Below are 11592 nucleotides of genomic sequence, written 5' to 3'. Positions count from 1 at the left end.
ACAAAATGGCTCATACCAGGTCCAGGTCTAGACAATAAGAAATTGAAGAGGAAGAGAAGGAAAATATCAATGAATTCCAAGAAGCCCTTGGAGGAAACGTAAGCAATGACAATCCAAGTACTCCTACTCCTGTAGGAATAGAAAGGGCACAACACAACCCTCTCTTTAATAGACTTTTTGATGAAATACTTAGGAGCAATGTTGATGCTCACTTTTTAAGACTTTTTCAAGAAGGAGCCAAACTACCCTCTGGCTTTGATGTTGCGCAACTAAGGTAAGCATCAAAATGCCAAAGTTGTAATGAGCATGAAAGAGGTCAAGATCGCATTGTATGTGAAAAAAATGGATTAATAAAACTAAATATGTGAAAAATCACGATAAATATCAATCCACACACACACACAGGACTTCTTGATGCAAGCTATGGAGTAACGATGCGTTACTCAGCTTCCCAAGGAGGGTCCCATGGTTCTCTATCTCACAATGTCCCTCAAACCAATGTTTTGCTCTCAGATTACTGAGCAAAATGGCTTAGGGATGGCAAATATGAGAACGAGAGAGATTTTTAATCGATCTTAGTATGAGATGTGTTATAAGCTAGATGAGATGCTTGAAATGCAACAAACTAAATGATAAGATGACAGGGTTAGTATGAATACTATCCTAGCATACTATATTTAATCTATGATTGAGCTAAAATGATAAATAAATTACTCTAGCATGCATGTTCATGATTAATTCTGATCTAAAAGAGGCTAAATGAGGAGCATATATAAAATGAAAGCTTGAAACAATTTGAGCATAAGTGTGATGCTTCAAATTTGAAAGATGATTGTTTTAAAATGGAGGAATGAGAGCTCTATTTATAGCACAAACAGGGCAATGGATGGTCAGGATTGAAAGGTTTAATCAAGGGCCAAGTTTGAAAGTTGTGGATCCATGTGCACAATTGGCACCAATGAAATGGTGACAAGTGTCAACATAGGATTGGGTTGAAAGAAGAGGTTGGAGGCATTAAAGGCCTGAGGAGACCTCATGGTTATCTAAAGGCTAAGGGTCAAGTCTAAGTTAGGTTTACCCACTGAATTAGGATCTAATCCAAGGATAAACCTTTGTGCAAATGATTAAGAGATAATCATGGTCAAAGCATTAATAACCTGATGAGACCCTTGGGTTGGATAGAGGTTGAGTCAAAACAAATGTTTTAACCATGTGGGAGGGTTTGAAATAACCATTAATGGCTATTGGAGACTTTGGGGATTAAGTGGTTGAAGGTTGGAAGCCTTCAATGGTTTTCAAAGACTTTAAGGGTTTTGGTGGTTGAAGGTTGAAAACCTTCAATGGTTATCCAAGACTTTGGGCCATTTGAGAAGTGACCTCCCTTTGCTTAGGGATGTGACAAAGTTTAGAGGGGGTTTAGGTTAATTAGAATTGGTTAGAATATTCTAGAAGGGGTTAGGTAGGGGTTTGGGATTTTGCAAGTGGATGGGGAGGATAATAGGATTTAATTGAATTATTTGATTTTCATTCAATTTGGTTGGAATTAAATAAATTTGATTTATTCAATTTAGGATAACTATTTAATTAAATTTGAATTTAATTAAAAGTGGCTAGGGGGATTTAATTGAATAAAATGATTTATTCATTAAATGGTATAGTGAATTTAATCAAGTGATTCACTTAATTAAATAGAAGAATGTGGATAATTTAATTAAATTGGATTTAATTAAATAGGGAAATGAACATAAAATATTCATTTAGGAATATGGTCATTTTTATACGTCTACATTTTGCCCCTCTTTGAAGTAACGTGTGTGCGCACATGTTATTTCAAAGAAAATGATGTGTTTTGTGATGATTTATGATCAAATGCAATTTTTGTTGTGTCGCTCTTTTATTTGCAAGTCATGCCCCAGATTCGATATTTGATGTGTGATGCCCCAGATTTGATATTTGATGTGTGATGCCCCAGATTCGATATTTGTATCGTGCTATCATGATTTTATGTAGTTGTCCAATATGAGTGTCGGTATAACTTGTTTTGATGTGAGATATTTCAAGTTATGTATAGATATCAAGCTGTTTGTGTTGATCAGAACATGATTATTTGCATTATCTGTTTTGAGTTCAATGTGTGTGAAAGCCTGAGTTGTTTTACAAGCCGATATGGGTTGGAAACTTGAGTTGTTTTACAAGCTGATATGGGTGGGAAACTTGAGTTGTTTTACAAGTTTATGTGATTGTGGTACTTGAGTTGTTTTACAAGTTTTGATATGGTTTTTGAGAACTTGAGTTGTTTTACAAGTTGATATGAAATGATAGGATTTTGAACTTGATGTAGATGAGCAAATTTGTTTCATGTTGTTGATGTAAGTTTGATTTTGATATCTTTGTTGATGTGGAAACTGATATTGGATTTGTTTTGAGATTTGATATGATAATGCCCCCTCGGGAGATCGTTCGTGCACACAAAGCATGAATGATCTCTCGAAAGAAGAAGAATGTTGTTTGAAAGATGGAAGAGTAGATAGTGATGGCATGCATGGGTTTGATAAGATTGATTAGATTGATGAGAGCAAGTCTTGTTTCAGGTATGACACCTCCTGTATAAGACATGGATGATCGAGCGTCTGGTTTCAAGAATGATACCGCCTGTATAAGACATGATAGAAGATAGTTTGGAAGAATGATAGAAGATAGTTTGGAAGAATGATAGAAGATATGAAAGTGAAGAAAGATTCTATGATGATGTGATAGATATGCATGCGAGGGATGCAATGATGAATGATGAATGATATTTTGAAAATGAGATGTATGATATGATATGCAACTAATTGTAAAATGATATGCAACTAATTGTAAAATGATATGCAACTAATTGTAAAATGATATGTAGCTATGTGTAAAGTGATATGCAGCTAATTGTAAAATGATATGCAGCTATGTTTTTGGAGCATCTCTCGTTCTGTATTTGCCATCCGATAGAACCATTCATTTGCTTTCTTTGTAAATATCATCACTGAGCATTGATTTTTTTAGGATATGTTGAAAATTTATACAAGCATAATGGTATAATTGAACCATAATGACCTAGGAAAAATTTACATGATATTTGATTTTGCAAGATAGCACAAGCGTCAAGGTATAATTGAACCAGGACAACCTGAGTGCGTATTGTGTAAACATACAAGAGTTAACCTTTGTCCCATACAAATCCGAAATGTCCTCAGCAATATGCCACCGGATTTCTTCATAGGACAAATATGCATGGTAAAAGGCTTCACTCATAGATAGAAGATAAATAAAACATCACATTCCTTCCTTGCTTCTCTAGTCGTAAGACATCCTGGAGGTGCTCAGGAGATATGATAAGCAAAAATTAACAACCATAAGTAATCATGCATGCTATTGGAAATGTATTCTTGTCAATTAAAACATCTTGCAAAATAGATCTTTGTTCAGTTGAAATCAGTTCAAGTTCGTGATGTTTAGCCTTCTTGCATTGTCGTTTGTCATTTGTTGGTTGTTTTGATCCTTGTTGTCTTACTACGTTTTTGGTCTGATGTTGAAAATCTTGAAGGCGAAATGCCCCTAGCGAGGTCAGGATTTTGCCCCTTGTCATTGATACTAATTTGATATGGATATGTACACTGATCACCAAGCCATGGTGGGATATTATTTGGATAATTGATTCAGATAAACCAAGGATAGTGACTACACTAAGTATGTCCAAGATTGATAAGCATTTGTGAATTTCTGGTGATGCCTCAGATGGGTGGATATGATATGTACAATATGATTTGTGAACCCTGTACTACCATCAATTGATAAAGATAAGGCTAACTATAATAAAATCCAGTAGTCATACTGATTGATGTCATTGTTATGATTTGGTTGATGATTGATGTATAAAAATTTATTTCTCTTGATGAATTTGGAAAAACTAGGTTGTTGTTTCTTTAACGTGATGTTACGATAAAGGTTCTTTCTTCTCAGAATAAGGGGATTAGTCATGCATGAGTGATCAATGGATTCTTTTGATTGGTTTGGATTCAGTTGATTCTTGTTTGAGAAATTTCAAATCTTACTTTATCAGAGTGAAGGTTTAGCTGTCCCTTCAGGATAAAGCGTGTCAAATGATATGGATAAAAGCCTCCCGATCTGGAAACTGGATTTGACAATTTGAAAATTTTAAACAAATGTTTTTGAGATAAAAATCCGTAAGATGGTAAAGGATTTGATTGATACTGATGATGAAAATTTTCCGGATTATGATAGGAGAGACATCCTCTATTGCTTGATTCGTTTAGGATTCGGACAACTTTGTTTGACACAAATTTTGTTTAAGAAATAGTTTTATGGCTTGTTTTTGTCACTCTGCTTTGATGAAAAATGATGTTGATGGATGGATTGATTATCAAGACTTGATGATTGATAGGAATGTCTAGATTCAAAGAGTGAGTACCCCGTATAAGACCGATCTGTCTGGTTTCGAGTGTACCTATCCCTGTATAAGACATGTTTGATGTTGATGTTGATTTCAAGCAATGAATTGATTAACAAGACATGTGATAAGTTTGATTACAGACTTTGAGAGTTTTCCTGTTGTTGATCTGATTTGATGGATGGTCCATGTGTTCATGCTTTGATTTTTTTTGTTTTGATTTTTGTGATTTTTGGTTTTTGGATATTTTGATTTTTTTGAGTTTTTGGATATTTTGATTTTTTTTGAGTTTTTTGGATATTTTGATTTTTTTGAGTTTTTGGATATTTGATTTTTTTGAGTTTTTGGATATTTGATTTTTTTGAGTTTTTGGATATTTTGATTTTTTTTGATTTTTTGGATTAGAAGAAAGATGTATTTGGTTGCCCCAATGTATATCAAGACAAGGAATGGATGAATGGATGACTGAACCATTGAGGTTGAAATAGATTCGTTGTCCATAGTTTTGATCAAGATCAAGGATGAAACAGGGGATATGGATAGAGATAGGATAGAGGTGAAGCAGGATTGTAGAAAGAATTGGATGATAGAAGAAATGAATAGATAGGATAATGGATATGGATTAGAGTGAAGCAAGATTGTAGAAAGAATTGGATGATAGAAGAAATGAATATATAGGATAGATAGATATGAATTAGAGTGAAGCAAGATTGTAGAAATAATTGGAGGATAGAAGAAATGAATAGATAGGATAAGGGATATGGATTAGAGTGAAGCAAGATTGTAGAAAGAATTGGATGATAGAAGAAATGAATAGATAGGATAAGGGATATGGATTAGAGGATATGGATGAGGTGAAGCAAGATTGTAGAAAGAATAGGATGATAGAAGAAATGAATAGATAGGATAAGGGATATGGATTAGAGGATTTGGGAGATATGGTAGGAAGAATTGGATGATAGAAGAAATGAATAGATAGGATAAGGGATATGGATTAGAGGATTTGGGAGATATGGTAGGAAGAATAGAGTAGATGAACTTTGCCCCCAAGCATAGAGGTTTCCATTTGCAAAAAGGTGATATGTAAGATTGTCACAGTATTTAGCATCATCTGAATAAGTGTTCTCGAACTTTTCAAAGATAGAAACCCAACCCACACTTAGAACCTCTGGAAAATTCAACTGAACATTTCTAGCAACTAGGAAGCAGACTCAAAAAGGGAAGAAGAATCCCAAACTGGATCAAGGTACTTAGTCTTTGATTACCCATGTGTGTGCAAGTGGGTTCATTCTGGCTCATATGATCATTCTAATCTTCAGAATCCAACATGGCGAGCTACATGAGTTACCTTGACTTCAAAAGCATCCTGGATAGAGCCTCACTGCCAGCGAGCGTCCATAGCCCCGACGAGGTTATCGCTATAATCTCACAAATATTGCTCCATTGCCAGCCAGGCGTCCATAGCCCCGATGGAGTTACTTGCATGTTCCCATAGCCAATCATTTTGATATTTCATTTCATTGCATTTTTCTTTTCTTGATATTCATTTTCTTGCTCATGCTTTTGATATATATATATATATATATATATATTTTCTTTATTGCTCTTGCATTGGCTTGTAAGTGATGAAACTTACATGGGTCTGATAATTACAGTGGTGCTAAAGCAAGATTTTAGATTTTTCACGAGCCATGTCTTCAATTTAAGAGATCACAATGATTTTTAGAGCAATCGATTAAGTGTATGAGATATAGTAATCAAAAGATGTCGGTACCAAGATACAATAAGTGGTTCTTTTCTGGATTGAGTGTGTATCCCAACCAAAGGAAAATGTTAAAGAGGAACAACCTCGGATTCTGAAGCATTTCATGAATAGATATCTAGGAAAAGGACTGAACATGAGATTCGAGCATGGGCAAGTATGTGACAAAATGACACAAACACCTATCTCACAGATGAAGGATTTTATGCAATGGATTGAATGAAAGGGATGGAAGGATAGAAAAAAAGGTGTTGGATAATAGATAGAATGTTTGAAGATTTGTGTAAGGATAGAGGGAAATGTATTCAGGATGAGTGTTGGTACTTGAGAAGTGATGAAGAGATGGAGGAAAATTGAATTTTGGGACAGAAGGACCCAAAATAGATAGAGGAAATGATAGAAGAAGTTTTGGAAAGATGTTTAGATAGAGGATTGAAAGAATTTCAAAGATGTGCTCCTCATTGATCTTTCTTATGGATCATTTGAGGTGATGGATTTGTGGATGGAGGGAAGTAAGGACCCAAGATGGAAGAAAGGGATGGAGAGTTTTGATTGTGGAATGAAAGGACCTAAGATAGATTTGGAGGATGAAGAGATTCCTTGATCTTGATCTTGACTTGGAGTAGGATCATTTGAGTTTGTGCTTTCCTCGAATCTTGTTGGATGAAAGTCTTTCCTAAAGATAGTTGAAATGTTGATAAGCATCTCAAAAGATGTTTTGTTGGATATGGAAATTTTCTCCACTTTATGATTTTTCCTTGTTTGAACTGATTTTTGAGTTTGATTGTTGGATACTTTGCAAGATATTTTAGCATTTGTGGTAAGAATACATAGCACACATGAAGACAATGATCATCCTAATGCTAAACATTGAGTGTATATTCTTTTGAGGATGTGTTCAAATCCTCGATGTTATCACTGGTTTGATTTACAACAAAAGACACATCAGATATACTCTTTATTCAAAGGTCATTGACAATATCATAGCCCACTAGTCTCGATACTCCGTTAGCTCAAACAGCCTTGTCACCCCCTAGGGGGCGCCCGTTTTTTTGCCTTTTGCCAGAAATTAACCCAAAGTGAATTGCTTCACAGTTGAGTAGTTATCTTGGGAGATATATGGTGAGTAATCTTGGGGGCGGATTCTTCCCCACCCTTGCACTATGATATTGCCAATGTTTGGCGACTGACTCAGCTCAAAGTTTCTAATGCTAAAGTTCGTAATCAGGCTTCCTGTTCGGCCGTCAGTGATAAACTCCCTCAGGAGGCTTCCCAACCTTTAGAACAAAGGCTTTACATATCTCAAGGATACTGGGGGAAGGCTAATCACTGCGCGCAACCGTTGGAAAGGACTTTCGTCACTTTCCACATTTGATTATAGTGGGTTGGAATACTTGGCGTCAAAGCCGTTCCCCACTTAGGTCGTTCCCTTCACACCGGCCAAAGAATGGCTTTAAGAGTTTTTCAACCCCTCGGGAAGGCAGGCCTGCTAAAAGTTTTAACTGCTTGAAGTACTGAAAGCGTAAGAGTGGTTTGGCTTTTTGGTCACCCAGTTATGGGGAGAGCATATACCTTCCACTTTCGAGACAAGGCAATCAATTTGTTCTTTTTAGCCTTCAAGACAATGATTTGCTAACTTCTATTTGGAGATGTTGCTCCAACAAGCATGATGTTCTTTTTAACCTTTCATAGCAAAGTTTGTATTTCCAAAACTTTTATAAAACAAGCCTGGTCAACAAAAGTAAATCGTGATTTTTGGTCAACAAAATTAAAGTCGATAGGGGAAAGTTTTCCTCTTTGCTTTGCACAAAATGAAGATGAGGTTCTTTTACTTTGCAAAATGAAGTGAATCCTTTTAAACACCAAAGGATGGTGAGGTTCGTTTTAAGCTTTGCAGAAAGTAAATTTGCTTGTTCTTTTTAGAGCTTCCAAAATGATGTGTTTTTCCTAACTTGCAGGAATGAAAGGTTTGTTTTGTTGTTCTTTTTACCTTGCAATAAAGAAAAGATGAAGTTTCTTTTAAAACACCAAAAAGGAAGGCATGAAGTTCATTTTATGCATCCAAATGAAATGATGAGGTTTATTTTAATTTGTGCAAAAAAGGAGAGTGAGTTCTTTTTAACCAATTTTTGTTAAAAGAAAGTAAAAAAAGAAACTTAAAGCCTCTAAACTAACTCCTTCCCCTGCACAAAAAAAATATTAGAACCTGGACACAGTCAGTGATCAAATGTTAGTGTGGGCTTACACAAGCCTAAATTCTGATCTTGGTTACAAATTTTACAATCCTGAGCCTGAAATGCCCTGAAATTTGTCTAAGTCTGAAATTTGGAAGATCTTCAAAAAACTAGATTTTGCATTACAACTCCTAGAGGTCTGAAACCCCTCTCAAACATCCTGAAAGTATATATGGAATATAACTTAAAGTATAAGTTACATTTCCTCTTATCTTTTGAAAGGAAAAAGATAAGAGGAAATGTAACTTATACTTAAATGTTATATTCCATATATATACTATGCCTCTCACAAGCCTAATTTTTGACTCTGTCAACTCCATGCGCTAAAATATTGCACAGACGCGCTAAGAAAAAGCACCCACGCGCTACTCTGCCCCTGGTTACGCGCTAAAATATTGATTCTGGAAAATTTTGTTTTGTTGACTGTGAAATATGCACGCGCTAGACTGTATTTTCCACGCGCTGACTGGTTTGGCTAATGCGCTAAAACAGGAATTCTACGCGCTAAGCTGTTTGTTCCACGCGCTAAAACAAGCTGTTTTGAAATTTGCTGTGAAGTTTTTCTGGAGAATCACGCGCTAATGTTTGGACTGCACGCGCTAGACGATGGTCTCTACGCGCTGAACAGTGGATTGGATGCGCTACTCTGTTTACTGGATACGCTAAACAGTGTTTTACCCGCGTCAATACCTACAGGAAAAATTTTTAAACAGAATCACGCGCTAAGGAAAAGTATCCACGCGCTAAGATAGAGAGCCCACGCGCTAAACAGTAGGCTAGAAGCGCTAAACTGTTGGGCGGATGCGCTACTCTGTTAAGTAGATGCGCTAATCTGTGTTTCGCCGGCGTCGACACCTACAGGAAAATTTGTCAAATAGTGTCATGCGCTAAGAAAAGGTCTTCACGCGCTAAAGCAGAGAGCCCACGCGCTAAACAGTAGGCTAGAAGCGCTAAACTGTTAGGCGGATGCGCTAATACATGCTTTCGACGCGCTGATTCCTGTTTCCCGCGGACTTGCAAAAGTGATCAATTTGAAAAACCGATTTGTTATTTGGGGTCGGGCCCCATGGTGGGCGCCAGAAATGTATGTGAAAAAAATGGATTAATAAAACTAAATATGTGAAAAATCACGATAAATATCAATCCACACACACACACAGGACTTCTTGATGCAAGCTATGGAGTAACGATGCGTTACTCAGCTTCCCAAGGAGGGTCCCATGGTTCTCTATCTCACAATGTCCCTCAAACCAATGTTTTGCTCTCAGATTACTGAGCAAAATGGCTTAGGGATGGCAAATATGAGAACGAGAGAGATTTTTAATCGATCTTAGTATGAGATGTGTTATAAGCTAGATGAGATGCTTGAAATGCAACAAACTAAATGATAAGATGACAGGGTTAGTATGAATACTATCCTAGCATACTATATTTAATCTATGATTGAGCTAAAATGATAAATAAATTACTCTAGCATGCATGTTCATGATTAATTCTGATCTAAAAGAGGCTAAATGAGGAGCATATATAAAATGAAAGCTTGAAACAATTTGAGCATAAGTGTGATGCTTCAAATTTGAAAGATGATTGTTTTAAAATGGAGGAATGAGAGCTCTATTTATAGCACAAACAGGGCAATGGATGGTCAGGATTGAAAGGTTTAATCAAGGGCCAAGTTTGAAAGTTGTGGATCCATGTGCACAATTGGCACCAATGAAATGGTGACAAGTGTCAACATAGGATTGGGTTGAAAGAAGAGGTTGGAGGCATTAAAGGCCTGAGGAGACCTCATGGTTATCTAAAGGCTAAGGGTCAAGTCTAAGTTAGGTTTACCCACTGAATTAGGATCTAATCCAAGGATAAACCTTTGTGCAAATGATTAAGAGATAATCATGGTCAAAGCATTAATAACCTGATGAGACCCTTGGGTTGGATAGAGGTTGAGTCAAAACAAATGTTTTAACCATGTGGGAGGGTTTGAAATAACCATTAATGGTTATTGGAGACTTTGGGGATTAAGTGGTTGAAGGTTGGAAGCCTTCAATGGTTTTCAAAGACTTTAAGGGTTTTGGTGGTTGAAGGTTGAAAACCTTCAATGGTTATCCAAGACTTTGGGCCATTTGAGAAGTGACCTCCCTTTGCTTAGGGATGTGACAAAGTTTAGAGGGGGTTTAGGTTAATTAGAATTGGTTAGAATATTCTAGAAGGGGTTAGGTAGGGGTTTGGGATTTTGCAAGTGGATGGGGAGGATAATAGGATTTAATTGAATTATTTGATTTTCATTCAATTTGGTTGGAATTAAATAAATTTGATTTATTCAATTTAGGATAACTATTTAATTAAATTTGAATTTAATTAAAAGTGGCTAGGGGGATTTAATTGAATAAAATGATTTATTCATTAAATGGTATAGTGAATTTAATCAAGTGATTCACTTAATTAAATAGAAGAATGTGGATAATTTAATTAAATTGGATTTAATTAAATAGGGAAATGAACATAAAATATTCATTTAGGAATATGGTCATTTTTATACATCTACACGCATCAGATACAACCTTCATCAAGGTAATCCCCCACCTCCTCCTCCTCAAAATGAAATAGACATGTTATGGCAACAAGTTGAAAATCTTGCCCAACAACTTCATAGTGGTGTGAAAACTAATCAGTTTTCACTTAATGACATTTGTCCCTATCCCTTTGATAGGAATCTTCATATGCCACCTTTTCCACAAGGGTTTGAAACACCCAAGTTCAAAAAGTACCAAGGAAAAGGAGACCCTCGTGATCATGTTAGAGATTTCCATTCAGCTTGCCTCGAAGTGGCATACGAGGACACATACCTAATGCCACTCTTTCCCCAAAGCTTGGGAGGAACAACCACATCATGGTTTTCCCGATTACCCGATGGCATTAGGATATTTGAAGAACTCATCTAGAAGTTCCTAGCACATTACTCACACAACATTGAATGTGATATCACAATGGTAGATCTATGTAACACTAAACAAAAACTAGGTGAGCTATTTTCAGTCTTTCTGCAACGATGGTGTCAAATGTCTAGCAGATGTTCTCTTCAGTTACCTGAACAAGAACTAGTGGAAATATTTATTTCAAACTTAAATGATGAAATGGAATTTCACCTAGACGTA

The sequence above is a fragment of the Cryptomeria japonica genome, chromosome 6 (genome assembly GCF_030272615.1).
Source record: "Cryptomeria japonica chromosome 6, Sugi_1.0, whole genome shotgun sequence".
NCBI classification, from domain to species: Eukaryota; Viridiplantae; Streptophyta; class Pinopsida; order Cupressales; family Cupressaceae; genus Cryptomeria; species Cryptomeria japonica.
Note: the sequence above shows the minus strand (reverse complement) of the source record.